Source organism: Rhinoderma darwinii, chromosome 7, assembly GCF_050947455.1.
Source record: "Rhinoderma darwinii isolate aRhiDar2 chromosome 7, aRhiDar2.hap1, whole genome shotgun sequence".
Classification (NCBI taxonomy): domain Eukaryota; kingdom Metazoa; phylum Chordata; class Amphibia; order Anura; family Rhinodermatidae; genus Rhinoderma; species Rhinoderma darwinii.
The window spans coordinates 44,963,512-44,978,754 of NC_134693.1; the positions used below are offsets into that span (position 1 = coordinate 44,963,512).

General features: G+C 42.3%; 1 long non-coding RNA gene across 1 annotated transcript in view; it reads left to right on the top strand.

Annotated features, from left to right (window-relative positions):
• The first annotated feature begins 1,025 nt into the window (after positions 1-1,025).
• The window catches only part of LOC142657846 (uncharacterized), a 484,403-nt gene continuing 470,185 nt past the window's right edge, over positions 1,026-15,243 (top strand). Inside the window, exon 1 of the long non-coding RNA XR_012849989.1 lies at positions 1,026-1,132. This is a non-coding gene — a long non-coding RNA (uncharacterized LOC142657846). The remainder of the gene's footprint in view (positions 1,133-15,243) is intronic.

Below are 15,243 nucleotides of genomic sequence, written 5' to 3' on the forward strand. Positions count from 1 at the left end.
GCCATAAAAAACAAGGAAAACGGCATGCAGGCAGGTCAAAATCTGAATTTTGAGGCAGATTTTTCTGCCTGCAAAAAAACTCAGTGTGAACAGGGTTAAAACTTAATGTGTTTCTTTTCAAGTATTGAACTATTTTATATTTAAATAAATAACTGTGGCCGACCCCGAGTCAACTCACAATTAAAGTTACTTTGTCTCCGGTCTTTTTATTCGGTTTTATCTACCTAGTTGTGGTATTTAGTCAGTCTCTGTGGCATGCATTGGTAAATTGTGTATATAGGCAAAAAATGATATATTTATACTGATCTCAATACTCCAAATACCAAACAATTGAATGTCCATTTTTAATTGTATAGAACAGTCTATCGTTATCATACACACAGTCCAACAAAAGATTCAACAAGTGAACTGCTACCGTGTTTCCCCGATAGTAAGACACCCCCGATTGTAAGACGTATCGGGGGTTTCAGGGGGGTCGGCTAATATAAGCCGTACCCCGAAAGTAAGACATATGTCTTACTTTCAGGGAAACACTGGGGTATTGCCGCCTCCTGCCCACTTCCGCGCCGCCCCCCTCTCCATACGTCACCGCGCCGTCCCCTGCACTTGCTCCTGCTGCAACTGCCGGAATCGAAGCGCGCGCCGATTCCGGCAGTTTAACCCATTAAATGCCGCTGTCAATAGTGACAGTGGCATTTAATGTGTTTGACAGAGGGGGGAGCTCCCTCTGTCACCCGATCGGCGCCCCCGCAAACAAATCGCGGGTCGCCGTCGGGTTTCCATGACAGCCGGGGGTCTAACAAAGACCCCCAGGTCTGCCTTCAGCATCTGCCTGTTAGGCGATGCCGGAGGCATGACCTAATAGGTTGCCTGTCAGTTTTACACTGACAGGCAATAATGCTTCGGTATACTAAGTATACCAAAGCATTATATATGCGATCGGCACATCGCATAGTGAAGTCCCCTGGTGGGACTAAAAAAAAAAATGTAAAACAGTTAAATAAAGTTTGTGAAAAAAAAAAAAATTCGACAATTTTTTTACAATATAAGACATACCCCGAAAGTAAGACATAGTGGGGCTTTTGGGGATAAAAAGAAAGTAAGACACTGTCTTACTTTCGGGGAAACACGGGTAGTGGAGTCACCTTCTGCTGGGTCTCATGGGCCCTGCTGTGTTTGGGGTCTATAACTGAATAGAGATTTCTTTGAACTTCTGGTGAACCAGTCTGACCTAGATTTCCTTTATATAGATTTTTACTAAACCGAGTATGTCACATTCTTACCCTGCCGTGATGCAGCACTGTCTCCCTGCATGAATATCTTGGCGGGCTGGCAGGGATTCTGGGCAGCACATGTGAGTGCACGGACCTCCAACCAGTCAGATTGCTTTGGTCTCAGTGGCAGTAATGGATTTACTTTTTTCCTATCTTGTTGTACTATTCTCCTGTCTCTCTGACCTTGTATTTGAACCTTTGGGTTGTGACCTGTTTTCTCCCTGACTAATATCTGTACCGCACAAAGTACACTTTATCCTCATGGAGCCGCAACCTTCCACTAGCCCTCCATTTATGGTTGTATATTGTTGTAATTCTCTTTGCATCTTCCATACTTTTATATGCATCACTTTTTGCCACCGGAGGGCTTTTTCTGTCTCTCGCTATATTACCAGTTACATTGCTTATGCTGTATAATTGTCTCTTTCCGTGAGTGACGTCCTGTGGCTTGACCACGGGCCGGGACATGTGTCTTGCACGTGGTTTTTTGCCATTTTTAATTACATTTAACTTTTCTGTTTTTTTTCATTGTTTTTTTCATAATTTTTGTATATGCTATAATAAAGTCATTTCATTCATATAGGAGGTGCAGTCTTACATACACTGTCAGGTCCGTATTTCACACCGAATAACCACCTCTGTAAATTTAAAGCTGAAGGCATGCCTGGAGAGAAGTACACCACACAGACGTTTGGTACAGCCTTCCCTCTCTCAGTCAGGAGGAACACTGAAAAACTTTTTATTCAGAACAAAGAAACACAGAAAGAGACACATGCCCCTCCCTCGAGATATGGGACTTGCTTAAGTCCCATTGGCTCCTCTGCTGTAAGTTTTCCTATACATTCTTCTGCACACTCCTCTTTGCATTCCAGGGGGCGGTGTCTTCCATAGGCATGTTATGCAGGCTCTTTGTGCTCCATGAATCCAATCTCTTTGTGTAATATACTGAATATATATATATATATATATATATATATATATATATGTAAGGATAATATTTTTCAAACAATATACATGGTAATGATCCCTGACAGTCCCCCCTAAAAATATTATTCTATCCCTGAGTCTTGCCTAGCAACCTACCACTGACCACTCGAACCAGGCGGGTAGGGGTTTTGGATTTCTTCACCAGCTTGAGACGAACCACTCCTGATGAGTAACCCCCCTTTGTACCTGGACTTCCAAGGTGTCGGAGTGGTCCTAACTTTCCCTATTCTCCTCTGGATACACGATGGTTGTCTTGATATAATCTACAAACCGCTGCTGGTTGTAAAATATATATATATATATATATATATATATATATATATATATATATATATAATTAATCCAGTCTACATTTTATTAATGGTAACAACTGTCGCACTGTCACTTACTGTCCTAATGGGACTTTTACCCCTGCAGATATAACAGGTCATGGGCAGCACAGTGACCTTCACCTCACACCTCCACATAAAACTCCTCAGATTGTAATTTGCAGCACCGTGGCATATTTACACACATTATAATTATAAACCTCAGACATTATAAACAATAGGGCCTCAACTAATAATCATAATGTTATCACCCTCAGGTTTCGGGTCCCATCAGTTCATTGCCAGTCCTGTACACCATCGTCTTCTTCTTCTCCTGTCTTCTGCTCTTCACTGACTGTCACCCTCAGGGTAACCCACACAATTGTGGAGTCAGACTACGTTGGTGTCCAGTGGGGGAGTTATTATTACCCCCTCCTAGCCACTTACTTATCAAAACACTTGATCCTGCTGACGGATTCACTCAGGTCTTTGGTCTTTACTTTGATCTTTGCTGATGTCATCAGGACTTGGTTTGGTCCTTCTCATCTGTCCGACACCGTCTCCTTTAGTTTACGTCATCAGGCTGTACATAGCACCTCATGTTGTGAGCCTGGGGTGAGATCCCACGTAGACGGATTAGTGGAGTTTTATTGTAACTACCACAAACCCTACGTATCTGTCCTCTTCCTCCGGTAAGTTACTTGTCTGGGCGGCTGCTTAGAATTGTGACACTGCCGTCAGTTCATGATAAACGCGTTGTACTGGCTCAGGCTGCGCCTGCCGCATCTCAGTGATGGAGTTCATCGTGTTAAAAGTCTTTTAGTTCATATTTACTGGCACTTGCTGGGGACCCCCAACTCTTGTCAATTGTTAAAATAAATACTAATCTGGTGATAACATCATCCGCATACACTATAAACGTTGTTCTAAGTACATACAATAATGTCAGGCCCTTAAATGACATCAAACACCTATATATATATATATATATATATATATATATATATATATATATGGAAAAACTTCTCTGTTCCAATGGACAGGGCACCTAGAATATGTGTGATTACTGGGTACATTTCATTTGCACTTGGTGATACTCTTTCAGCAGGATTTGTATCTTGATCTCAGCTGATTACCTAGAACATCTCCACCTCATGGAAACATACACAGACTCCACATGTTTATTTGACAAGTGTCTCAAACCAATTTTTTCTTACTCTAATCTGGTTCGTTCTACCTGGGAAGGCCTCTCAAGGTCGGTTCTCTTCGTGGGAGGCAGGTATGATAAGGTTGGCACCGGTCTGCCAGGACTGTTCTGTAGGCAAATCAAACAGCTCTAACAGAATTTAGCAGCGACAGCTGTAAAACCTGGGACATACCAATTAGATCTTACCAAATCGATCCTTGCAGTCTTGGGGCATATGTGAGGTCATATACCATCAATGCAAGTGCCATCAAGAGTGCCTTGGGTGTTACCGGTTACCTTCCTTTATCCGTCCACATTCTGTCAGAATCTGGTTCTCACGCCTTCCGCTCCCAGTTGGACTCTTCCTGTGGAGAACATGCTTTTCATAGCCTAATCAGTAATTGATCTTAATCAGATAATTAACTTGAAGAAAAACATTAACAATGACAGATTTATGTTAAACGTTCACACTGGTCAGTAACTAAAACTGATACCTACAAACTGATTCTTCTTCTTTATATACATATCTATACTTACACATATACACTGCACAGAATTTTCTGCTCTAAAATTCTCCTTTCACAACAAAAATAAAAATAAACAAATAAAAAATGTTTTCTAATGGGAATATTCCACTTCTGTACCTTTTATCTGACGCATGACTCTAATAGTCCAATGCTAAGGCTGGTCCAGAACTTTACATAAAACTTAACTTCAGTATTTAATATTCCCATAACACTTCTTAAATACAATTATTAAACAAACTAACTTTGGAATAACATCTAGAGAACTGCTGATATCTTATTGTACAAACATCAGGTCAATACTTGGGATAACATTGTTCCCCCGTCACTTACACACAACATCTGCAGTGGGGAAAATACAGGCCGGGCTTCAGGCCCCCCTGAGAACAGGTCTACACACACGAGCACATTGTCATACACTTCTACCTCGGGTAGTTGTATGTTCTGCAGTCGCTGGGACTGTTAATCTGGCCGGGCTGCACTTTTCACAGGTACCTTTGCTGTTTTACCTATGTCATGCCGTGCGCACATCATGCCGGCTGCTACAAACCTAGTGGTGGCATTATTGTATCCAGGGACAAGCCAATTTACTGACACCTGGCTGCACATCTCCTTGTTGTCAGTTCTGTCTTCTCTCGCTCTCTCAATTGGCTTACCCGATGATCCAATAAAGTTCCTACTACCAATGGGCCCATAATTGTGGGCGATGCCAAAAGCGTACCTAGTGTCAGTGTAAATGTCGGCCGTCTTACCTTCTGCCAGGTTACAAGCCTCAGTGAGCACCTCCAGCTCCGCTCCTTGAGATGAACAAGAAGGTGAGAGTGGTTTCTGGGTAATTTACCTGGTGCCTCGTATCCTGTCTTGTACATACTGTATAATAAAATATCTCTTTATTACAAATTTACATTAGAAACCCATGTCACATATATATATAACATCTCAAAGGGGTGGCGTCTTCATGCTCTAAAATAAAACCAAATGTTATACACTTCTCCACACTCATCTGATAATCCAGAATACTTTGAGAATCTCACTTTTATCAGGTTCTGCAAATACTTGATTAATACAAAAACAAATAAAAATAAAACATTCCTAAAAACTTTACATCAAATTAACAATGTCCAGACAAGTTTTTTATTTTTTTCCTTCTCCCCCATCTAAATCTGTAAAGACTCATCTGTGAGTGACGTCACCTCTGCCTCCTGTGTAACTTTTCTGGAGGGGGATGGTCTCTTACACATTTTAGATCTCCTGAAACCAAATTAATTAACTCAAAACAAACCAAAATTGTACCTGATCAGTTTCTTCACCATTCCCCCCTTTGTGGACTCTGCGAAAGTAATGTAGCAGAGTTCAAAACTACATCTCAACATAACACTAGTTTAACCCCCTGTAATGTACAACAGCCTGAAACAAAAATGACTTTTTCCTGACAAATACATTTGATCTTTACAATGATATAACTCATGTGTGAAATAAAAAAACAAAACAATTGTAGTTAGTTATTCAATAAAAACAGAAAATATTATATCTGATAACATTAATTACTGCAAACCAATAAACTGTATATAAAAAGAGGGAACGGTGGGGGCACATACATTTTCAAAACCCCGTGTCTCACAGTATCTGTAGTTTAATACATCTGAATTATCAAAACACATGAAATCTGATCACATCATAACACATAAATATCGTAACTTTTATAAACAACAGCGCATGCGCAAAGAGAAGAAATGTATTTAGGTTTGTAGACATTACTGATATATATATATATATCTCAGCAGTGCATATTGAAATCCCTTTGTCTCATCAGCCCTGCAGACTGCACCCAGTCAGCCCCCCCTCCTCCTCCCAAACACAGCACACTACAGGGGGGAGGGAGGGGGGGTCACACACTCATCTCTCACAGCTTCTAGTCTCACAATCTTAACACTTTCAATGCCGGCAAAACAACATACGTATCTGCTATTATTCATCACACCATTGTATAGGAATTATCTACGTTCAAAACAGCAAACACAATCTTTAACAGTACAATCTGTCGGCCACCATCTCTATATTATGATGACGTGTTGTTTCATCAGTGAACTAGACTGGAACTTCTGTAAATAGAAAAACCACTACAAATGACAAAATTAACAAGGCGATTATTTCATACTGATTTGGTTGGGCCGGGCGTGGCCACATCAGGGGTGGGTGGTGGGGGGCAGCCTCTCCCATTGGAAACACAGTGCGCAGCTGTGAGGGGGGGGGGGGTTTCCCACCAACAATGAGGACACACTCAACATGAGGTACAGAAGCCATTACCGGGCGTCGGCTGGTCCTGTTTTCTAATACATACAATACCTTTCTTATTCCTAACTTCCTCTTCTGCAAATCCCTCTAAAACACTTTCCATCAATTTCTTCATTTTTCTCACATACTGCTTCCCTTCTCTTCGCTTCATTAAATCATATGCCTAACAGTCTATATTATACACGTAATTTATATAACAATTTTCGGTCAATGACTCCCAGGCCTCGCCGGAAATATTAAAATTCCTCAGTCTACAGCCTCCGGTCCGCCGAAATATAATTTTTATTTAGACTCTCCGGCTTCACTGGAACTATTAAAATTTCACAGTCTAGCTCTCCGGTCCCTTATATAATTCTATTTAGACTCTCCGGCTTCGCTGGAAATATTAAAATTCCAGTCGATAACTCTCCGGTCTCTTATATAATTCTATTTAGACTCTCCGGATTCGCTGGAAATATTAAAATCCCAGTCGATAACTCTCCGGTCTCTTATATAATCTTTTATTTAGACTCTAATTACCCAGAGGATGGTTAGTCGGGCGCGACTAAGGTCTCACAGGTTTTTTTACCCTCACAGCGGAAAATATCACCTCTGTCGCCTGAGATAATCCAGGAAATCAACAAAAGGGTTCTACAGATCGCTACAAGACTGCCCACTAACACAGATAAGACGAAGATTTATAAAATCAATTCGCTTACCGTGTTATTGCGGAGGTGATCAAATTCCTTCAGTGGGCAACTTTGAGTCCTCTGTTTCACCCTGTGATTGTCGGTTGTCCGGATTTTGATATTTCCTCGAGTGAGGCCCCACGTTCGGGCGCCAAATGTCAGGTCCGTATTTCACACCGAATAACCACCTCTGTAAATTGAAAGCTGAAGGCATGCCTGGAGAGAAGTACACCACACAGATGTTTGGTACAGCCTTCCCTCTCTCAGTCAGGAGGAACACTGAAAAACTTTTTATTCAGAACAAAGAAACACAGAAAGAGACACATGCCCCTCCCTCGAGATATGGGACTTGCTTAAGTCCCATTGGCTCCTCTGCTGTAAGTTTTCCTATACATTCTTCTGCACACTCCTCTTTGCATTCCAGGGGGCGGTGTCTTCCATAGGCGTGTTATGCAGGCTCTTTGTGCTCCATGAATCCAATCTCTTTGTGTAATATACTGAATATATATATATATATATGTAAGGATAATATTTTTCAAACAATATACATGGTAATGATCCCTGACAACACTACCGTTCAAAAGTTTGGGGTCACCCAGACAATTTTGTGTTTTCCATGAAAACTCACACTTAGATTTATCAAATGAGTTGCAAAATAACTAGAAAATATAGTCAAGACATTGACAAGGTTAGAAATAATGACTTTTATTTGAAATAATAATTTTCTCCTTCAAACTTTGCTTTCGTCAAAGAATGCTCCATTTGCAGCAATTACAGCATTGCAGACCTTTGGCATTCTAGCTGTTAATTTGCTGAGGTAATCGGGAGAAATTTCACCCCATGCTTCCAGAAGGCCCTCCCACAAGTTGGATTGGCTTGATGGGCACTTCTTGCGTACCATACGGTCAAGCTGCTCCTACAACAGCTCTATGGGGTTGAGATCTGTTGACTGCGCTGGCCACTCCATTACAGATAGAATACCAGCTGCCTGCTTATTCCCTAAATAGTTCTTGCATAATTTGGAGGTGTGCTTTGGGTCATTGTCCTGTTGTAGGATGAAATTGGCTCCAATCAAGCGCTGCCCACAGGGTATGGCATGGTGTTGCAAAATGGAGTGATAGCCTTCATTATTCAAAATCCCTTTTACCTTGTACAAATCTCCCACTTTACCAGCACCAAAGCAACCCCAGACCATCACATTACCTCCACCATGCTTGACAGATGGCGTCAGGCACTCTTCCAGCATCTTTTCAGTTGTTCTGCGTCTCACAAATGTTCTTCTGTGTGATCCAAACACCTCAAACTTCGATTCGTCTGTCCATAACACTTTTTCCCAATCTTCCTCTGTCCAACGTCTGTGTGCTTTTGCCCATATTAATCTTTTCCTTTTATTAGCCAGTCTCAGATATGGCTTTTTTTTTGCCACTCTGCCCTGAAGGCCAGCATCCCGGAGTCGCCTCTTCACTGTAGACATTGACACTGGCGTTTTGCGGGTACTATTTAATGAAGCTGCCAGTTGAGGCCCTGTGAGGCGTCTATTTCTCAAACTAGAGACTCTAATGTACTTGTCTTGTTGCTCAGTTGTGCAGCGGGGCCTCCCACTTCTCTTTCTACTCTGGTTAGAGCCTGTGTGTGCTGTCCTCTGAAGGGAGTAGTGCACACCGTTGTAGGAAATCTTCAGTTTCTTGGCAATTTCTCGCATGGAATAGCCTTCATTTCTAAGAACAAGAATAGACTGTCGAGTTTCACATGAAAGCTCTCTTTTTCTAGCCATTTTGAGAGTTTAATCGAACCCACAAATGTAATGCTCCAGATTCTCAACTAGCTCAAAGCAAGGTCAGTTTTATAGCTCCTCCAAACAGAAAACTGTTTACAGCGGTGCTAACATAATTGCACAAGGGGTTTCAAGTGTTTTCTAATCATCCATTAGCCTTCTAACACAGTTAGCAAACCCAATGTACCATTAGAACACTGGAGTGATGGTTGCTGGAAATGGGCCTCTATACACCTATGTAGATATTGCATTAAAAACCAGACGTTTGCAGCTAGAATAGTCATTTAGCACATTAACAATGTATAGAGTGTAGTTCTGATTAATTTAATGTTATCTTCATTGAAAAAAACTGTGCTTTTCTTTCAAAAATAAGGAAATTTCTAAGTGACCCTAAACTTTTGAACGGTAGTGTACGTGTTTTTTTTTTTTTGCTCTATATATTGCTTTCATATTCCTTGTACGTGTCATAAGACGGTTGTGGCTGTCAGTCTTAGTTACCGTATCTCATACTTCCTTATAGTCATCTGGTACACCTACCATTGACATTGTCCAGAGATTGAATCACCAGGCTACCGGGCTACCTGGGGGCACTGAAGACCTGTGGCCTGCTGAGTACCTCGACTCTAACTGAAGTAATGGGAAAGGGGGGGGGGTGCTATAGCTGAAATTGGGCCATCTGGTTGGTTTGGTCTCTGGTTAGTGCAGGTAAAGCATGTAAAAGTCATTCTCTTTTTTTCTGAAGGCCTGATCATACTTAACAAATTTGTAAATAAATGTTTTGTTATTGGAGATATTTCATAATAACTAGAAGAAATAGCGGCAGAAATCCCACTGAAGAATATTCTGAACTACACACTACAGTCAGCCTGTGGGGTTGAATGCTTTCACGATTGCATTTAACCACACAGCAAGGGAACAGAAAATACAACAAAGAGAACAGACAAATAGTGCAGCAGACTTAGAAAACCATAATGCTTCCGAATTGACATCAAATGCCATTAATACATGGCACAAACCTTCAACCATCTGTGACCTGACAGTATGCCTCTCCATTTTTTTTTAAACACTATAGCAAAAGATTATAGACATAGGTTGGCCATAGTGCAGCTTAAAGGGCTTTTCCCCAATCGGACTATACAATATATGATCGGTGCGGGTCCGAAACCCGGACCCTGCGCCATTCAGCTGCTCCGGCTGCCTTCGGGCATCTGACGATGTTTCCGGAAGCACATAGCTCCGGTCACGCAATAGCGGCAGAGCTGCAGTTCTGCAGCTCTGCTCCTATTCAAGTGAATACAGCCGCTATGCAATGTATGGAGCCAACTGCTTCCGACTCCAACTACTGCATACCATTCAAAACATCCGTCGCCCGGAGGCAGCCGATTTGTGCGGGGTCCGGGTGTCAGACCTGCACCAACCATATACTGATGACCTATCCGGTGTATAGGTCATCAGCTGTCCGATCGTGGAAAACCACTTTAATGCAAACATTAGAAGTGTCTATTAAACCATGTGGCTATGGGAGGAGGGAATGTATTTATTTATGACCTTTTTGTCTACTTCACAGCTGTTACAGCAGGGAAAGCTTGTAGCCTCTGAGAAATGAAGCTTTTTTTTTCCCCTATACTAAAGAGGAGCGCCCTTAGGCCCCATGCACACGAATGTGTTTTTGCGGCCGCAATTCCCCCAAAAATCCACGGGAGAATTCTTTTCTATGGGGCCATGCACACGACCGTAGTTTTTACGGTCCGTGCATGGCCCGGGAACCCGCACCGTAGAAAGAACGGGCATGTCCTATTATGGACATCTTCTGCGGTCCAGGCTCATTGAAAACAATGACGGCGGCCATGTGCATGTCCTACGATTTGCGGGCGGCCCGCGGCTGACAGTCCGCAGCCGGCCGACCCGAAAATCACGGCCACGGTCGTGTGCATGAGGCCTTAGACTGTATTATATTACATCGTTTGGTGTCATCTGGAAAGATAGAAACAGTGCTATTATTCTCATCACATATATAATTAAGAAATTTAATATTAGCGGTCCCAGCCACTGTGGGGCACACCGCTTAGAACTGGGAACCTTTGAAAGTATGAATCATTACTTTAATTCCGTTCTGGAATTTCCACAGCGTTTACGCTACGTGGGAACCCGGCCCAAGGGTGCTTTCATCCCTTATCCAATTCTGTTTTTTGGCTTAAAAAAATGCATGCAAATTCTGCATCAAATCTGCACTGTGTGAACAAGGCCTTAGACCGAGTTCCCTCATAGTGTAAACACTGAGGAATTTAAGCAACGGAATTCTGTGCGGAGATTCCGCAGCATTTACAGTAGCATCAAAGTGTATGAGATTTTGAAAATCCCATGCCCACGCTGCGGGGGAAAATGAAGCGAACATTAATAAATTGACCTGCAGTGTGAAATTTACGTCCGCAGAACGTCAATTTATGCTGCATTTTCGTTGCTTTTGTGTTGCAGGTTTTCTCCATTGAATTCAATGCGGATGCAAAACCCGCAACAGAAAGCCAAGTGTTGCGACTTTTGCAGCAGAATCGCAGCGATTCCGCCGCAAAAATCTCAACTCAGGAAAAAAATAAAAATATAACTACTTACCCAGATCTCCATGCTTCTTCCTCCAGTCCGGCCTCTTAGGGTGATGTTTCATCCCATGTGACTGCTGCAGCCAATCTTAGGCCCCAGCGGTCACATGGGCTGCAGCGTAATCCAGGGAGGCCGGACCGACCGCAAAGGAGGTACGCGTCACCATGACAACGGTCAGGGTAAACATGAGCGTTTTGTTTTTTTCTTTCGCTGCTTTCAGCAGCGGAAATTCCTCCCGAAAGACTCCACTAAACTGAGGTGCTGTATATATGTATTGGTCTTCACTGCCTGTTCTTTTTCTTTTGCTAATTTGTAATACAACACATTAAAGTGAAACCAACATAGATTATGAAGATACAACTGGTATGATGTAGCTTGGTTTCTTTTGTGGTTTGGAGTATTTGATGTTCAGAGTTTCCAGACATAAAAGACTCAAGAAAAGGTTTTACCACATAAGCTTCAGATAGTCAGCCCCAGCAAGCGTTCCGAAATGGAACATACATCGTTCTACACCACCTAAACCGTTCCTGGGAGCCAACACTAGAACAAAATGATAAATGTATATGCGGTTGAGATCGGAGTATTGGTGTTTTTGTATCACTCTGCTGAGATATTAGCTATACGGTATTGCTATTGTATGGGAAATACGAACTAACGGCATTACATTCATGTTAGAATTTACACCTTGCTTTCACCTTTTATACAGTAATATTCCAAACCTTATTACCCATCCCATCACTTACTGCATAAAAATATACAACACAGACCAACATACCCTATATGGACAAAATAATTGGGACACCTACACATTACACCTACCTGAGCTTTTAGGACATCCCATTCTAAAATCATAAGTATTAATATGGAGCTGGTCGTCCGTCCCCCCCCCCCCCCTCCTTTTGCAGCTAAAACAGCTTCCACTCACCTGGGAAGGCTTTCTTCAAAATTTTGGAGTGTGTCTGTGGGATTTTTTGCCCATCCATCCAGAAGAGCATTTGTGAGGTCAGACGATAATGTTAGCCGATAGTGCCTGGCTCAAAATCTCCGTTCTAGTTTGTCCCAAAGGTGTCCGATGGGTTTGAGGTCTGGACTCTGTGCAGGCCAGTCCAATTCTTCCACATCAAACTCAGCCAACCATGTATTTATGGACCTTGCTTTGTGCACTGGAGCAGTCGTGCTGGAACAAAAAAGGGCAAAACCCCAAACTGTTCCCACAAAATTGGAAGCTACAATTGTCCAAAATGTCTTGGTATGGTGAAGCATTACGATCTCCCTTCACTGAAACTAAGGGGCCTAGGCCAACACCTGAAAAACAACCCCATAGCATTACGCAACCAACCTGCCAAACTTTACAGTTGGCACAATGCAGGCAGGTAGGTAACGTTCTCCTGGCACTCGCCAAACCCAGACTTGTCCATCAGACTGCCAGATGGAGAAGTGTTATTGTCAGGGATCATTACCATGTATATTGTTTTAAAAATATTATCCTTACACATATATATATATATATATATTCAGTAAATTACACAAAGAGATTGGATTCATGGAACACAAAGAGCCTGCATAACACGCCTATGGAAGACACCGCCCCCTGGAATGCAAAGAAGAATGTACAGAAGAACTTACAGCTGAGGAGCCAAGGGGGGCTTAAGCACGTCCCACATCTCTAGGGAGGGGGCATGTGTCTTTTTTGTTCTGAATAAAAGTTAGTTGGCTTCCTGTCCTATCTGAGGAAAGCTGTGTACCAACATCTCTGGCTGGTTTACTTCTTTCCATGCATGCATTCAGGTTTCAATTTACAGAGGTGGTTATTCGGTGTGGAATAACAGGGAGAAGGAAGCTACCCTGAAATTCAGACTTGACATTTTTAGTCACCATACAGAACACTTTTCCTCTGCTTCTGAGTCCAGTGGGGGTGTGCTTTACACTACTCCATCCAACGCATGGCATTGAACCTGGTTATACAAGGCTGGCATGCAGCTGCTTGGCCATGGAAACCCATGCCATGAAGCTCCCGGGGCAGTTTTCTTATTGACGTTAATGCCAGAGAAGGTCTGGAACTCTGCAGTTATTGAGTTAAAAAAAAGGTCACAGGACCCATCAGTGCCATGCGATGTGATCGCAGGGTGCCGATGCATTCCCATGGCAGCCAACAGCCTGATAGAGGCCCCCAGCTCTGCCAGAAGTATGGCCTAAGGCCTTATTCACACGAATGCTGCGTATCTCAGATGTGAAAAACTGCCATTTTTCACATCCGGAGTGCATCCGTCACGCATCCCCCATAGTTGAGAGTCTATGGAGGCATGTGTGAAAAGATAGGACATGTCCTATTTTCACACAGTCCGTTGAAACAACGGCTGTGTGAACGCCACATTGAATTACATAGGGTCCGTGGGACGGACGCTGTTTCAACGGCCATCCCACGGACGTTTAACACGTTCGTGTAAATAAGGCCTAAGGGTATTTTCACATGGAGGAAGTTTGCAGCAAAAATCCACCTCCCATTAATTACAATGGGAGTCAGATGCTTCTTTTTGCCACTAGCTGAATTTTTTTTTTTCAGTAGCGGGAAAAAGAAGCCACATGCTCAACCGTCGGGTGGATTCCACCCAAACCTCCCATTGAAGTCAATAGGAGGCGGTATCTTCCTGCCAATGGCAGGAATAATTTCGAGGCATATTTTGCAACGGAATCCACCATGCAGAATCCACTGTGTGAACTAGCCCTAATAGCTTGCCTGTCAGTTTTACACTGACCACCATTAATGCTTTGAAATACTATGTATTCCAAAGCATTATAGTAGCGATCAAGGGATCACAGCTCCTAGTCTTCTAGTGGGGAAAAAAAAAGTTCATTAAAATTTAATCAAATAAATTAGATCACCCACCCCCAAAAAAAACATTTTTTTTTAAATACATTTTCTTTTTTAAATCTAGTAGAAACTTTACAAAATTGCAGTGGTATCCTATATCTATCGTAACGACATGTAGAAAAGATAGTTTTGTTTTTTTTAGGGTACAAACACATAGCGTAAATACTGCAGATTTTCCGCAGCGTATGACAGTAGCAGCAGTGTGGGTGAAATTTCAACAAATCACATCCCCACACAGCGGAAAAAAAGCAGCCAGAAAAAACCTCACAAATTGACGTGCAGTTTCCTCAACCACAGCACGTCAATTAATGCTGCGGAATTGCAGCTTTTCTGTTGCAGGTTTTCCCTCAAATAACTCATTGGGGTGCTTAAACCCGCAACAAAGTAGTGTGTGTTGTGACATTTGCGATTCTGCTGCAAAAAAAAAAAAAATCGCAAGTAAGAAAGAGAAAAAATAAAAAAAAGTTATACTTACCCAGAGTTCCCTGCTTCCTCTCTAGTCCGGCCTCCAGGGATGACATTTCACCCCATGTGACCACTGCAACGGTTACATTGCCTGCAACGTAATCCCGGGAGGCCAGTGTTCGTACCCTTAAACTTGGGGGGGGAAAAAAAAAAAAAACCAAGCCCTCATACAGCTTTACTGAATGAAAAAAACAAAAAACAGTTATAGCTCTTGGAATGCCCTGATGAGAAAAAGCAAATAATTTAAAAAAAAAAACCAAAAAAAAAAACCAAAAAAAAAAACACGGTCCTG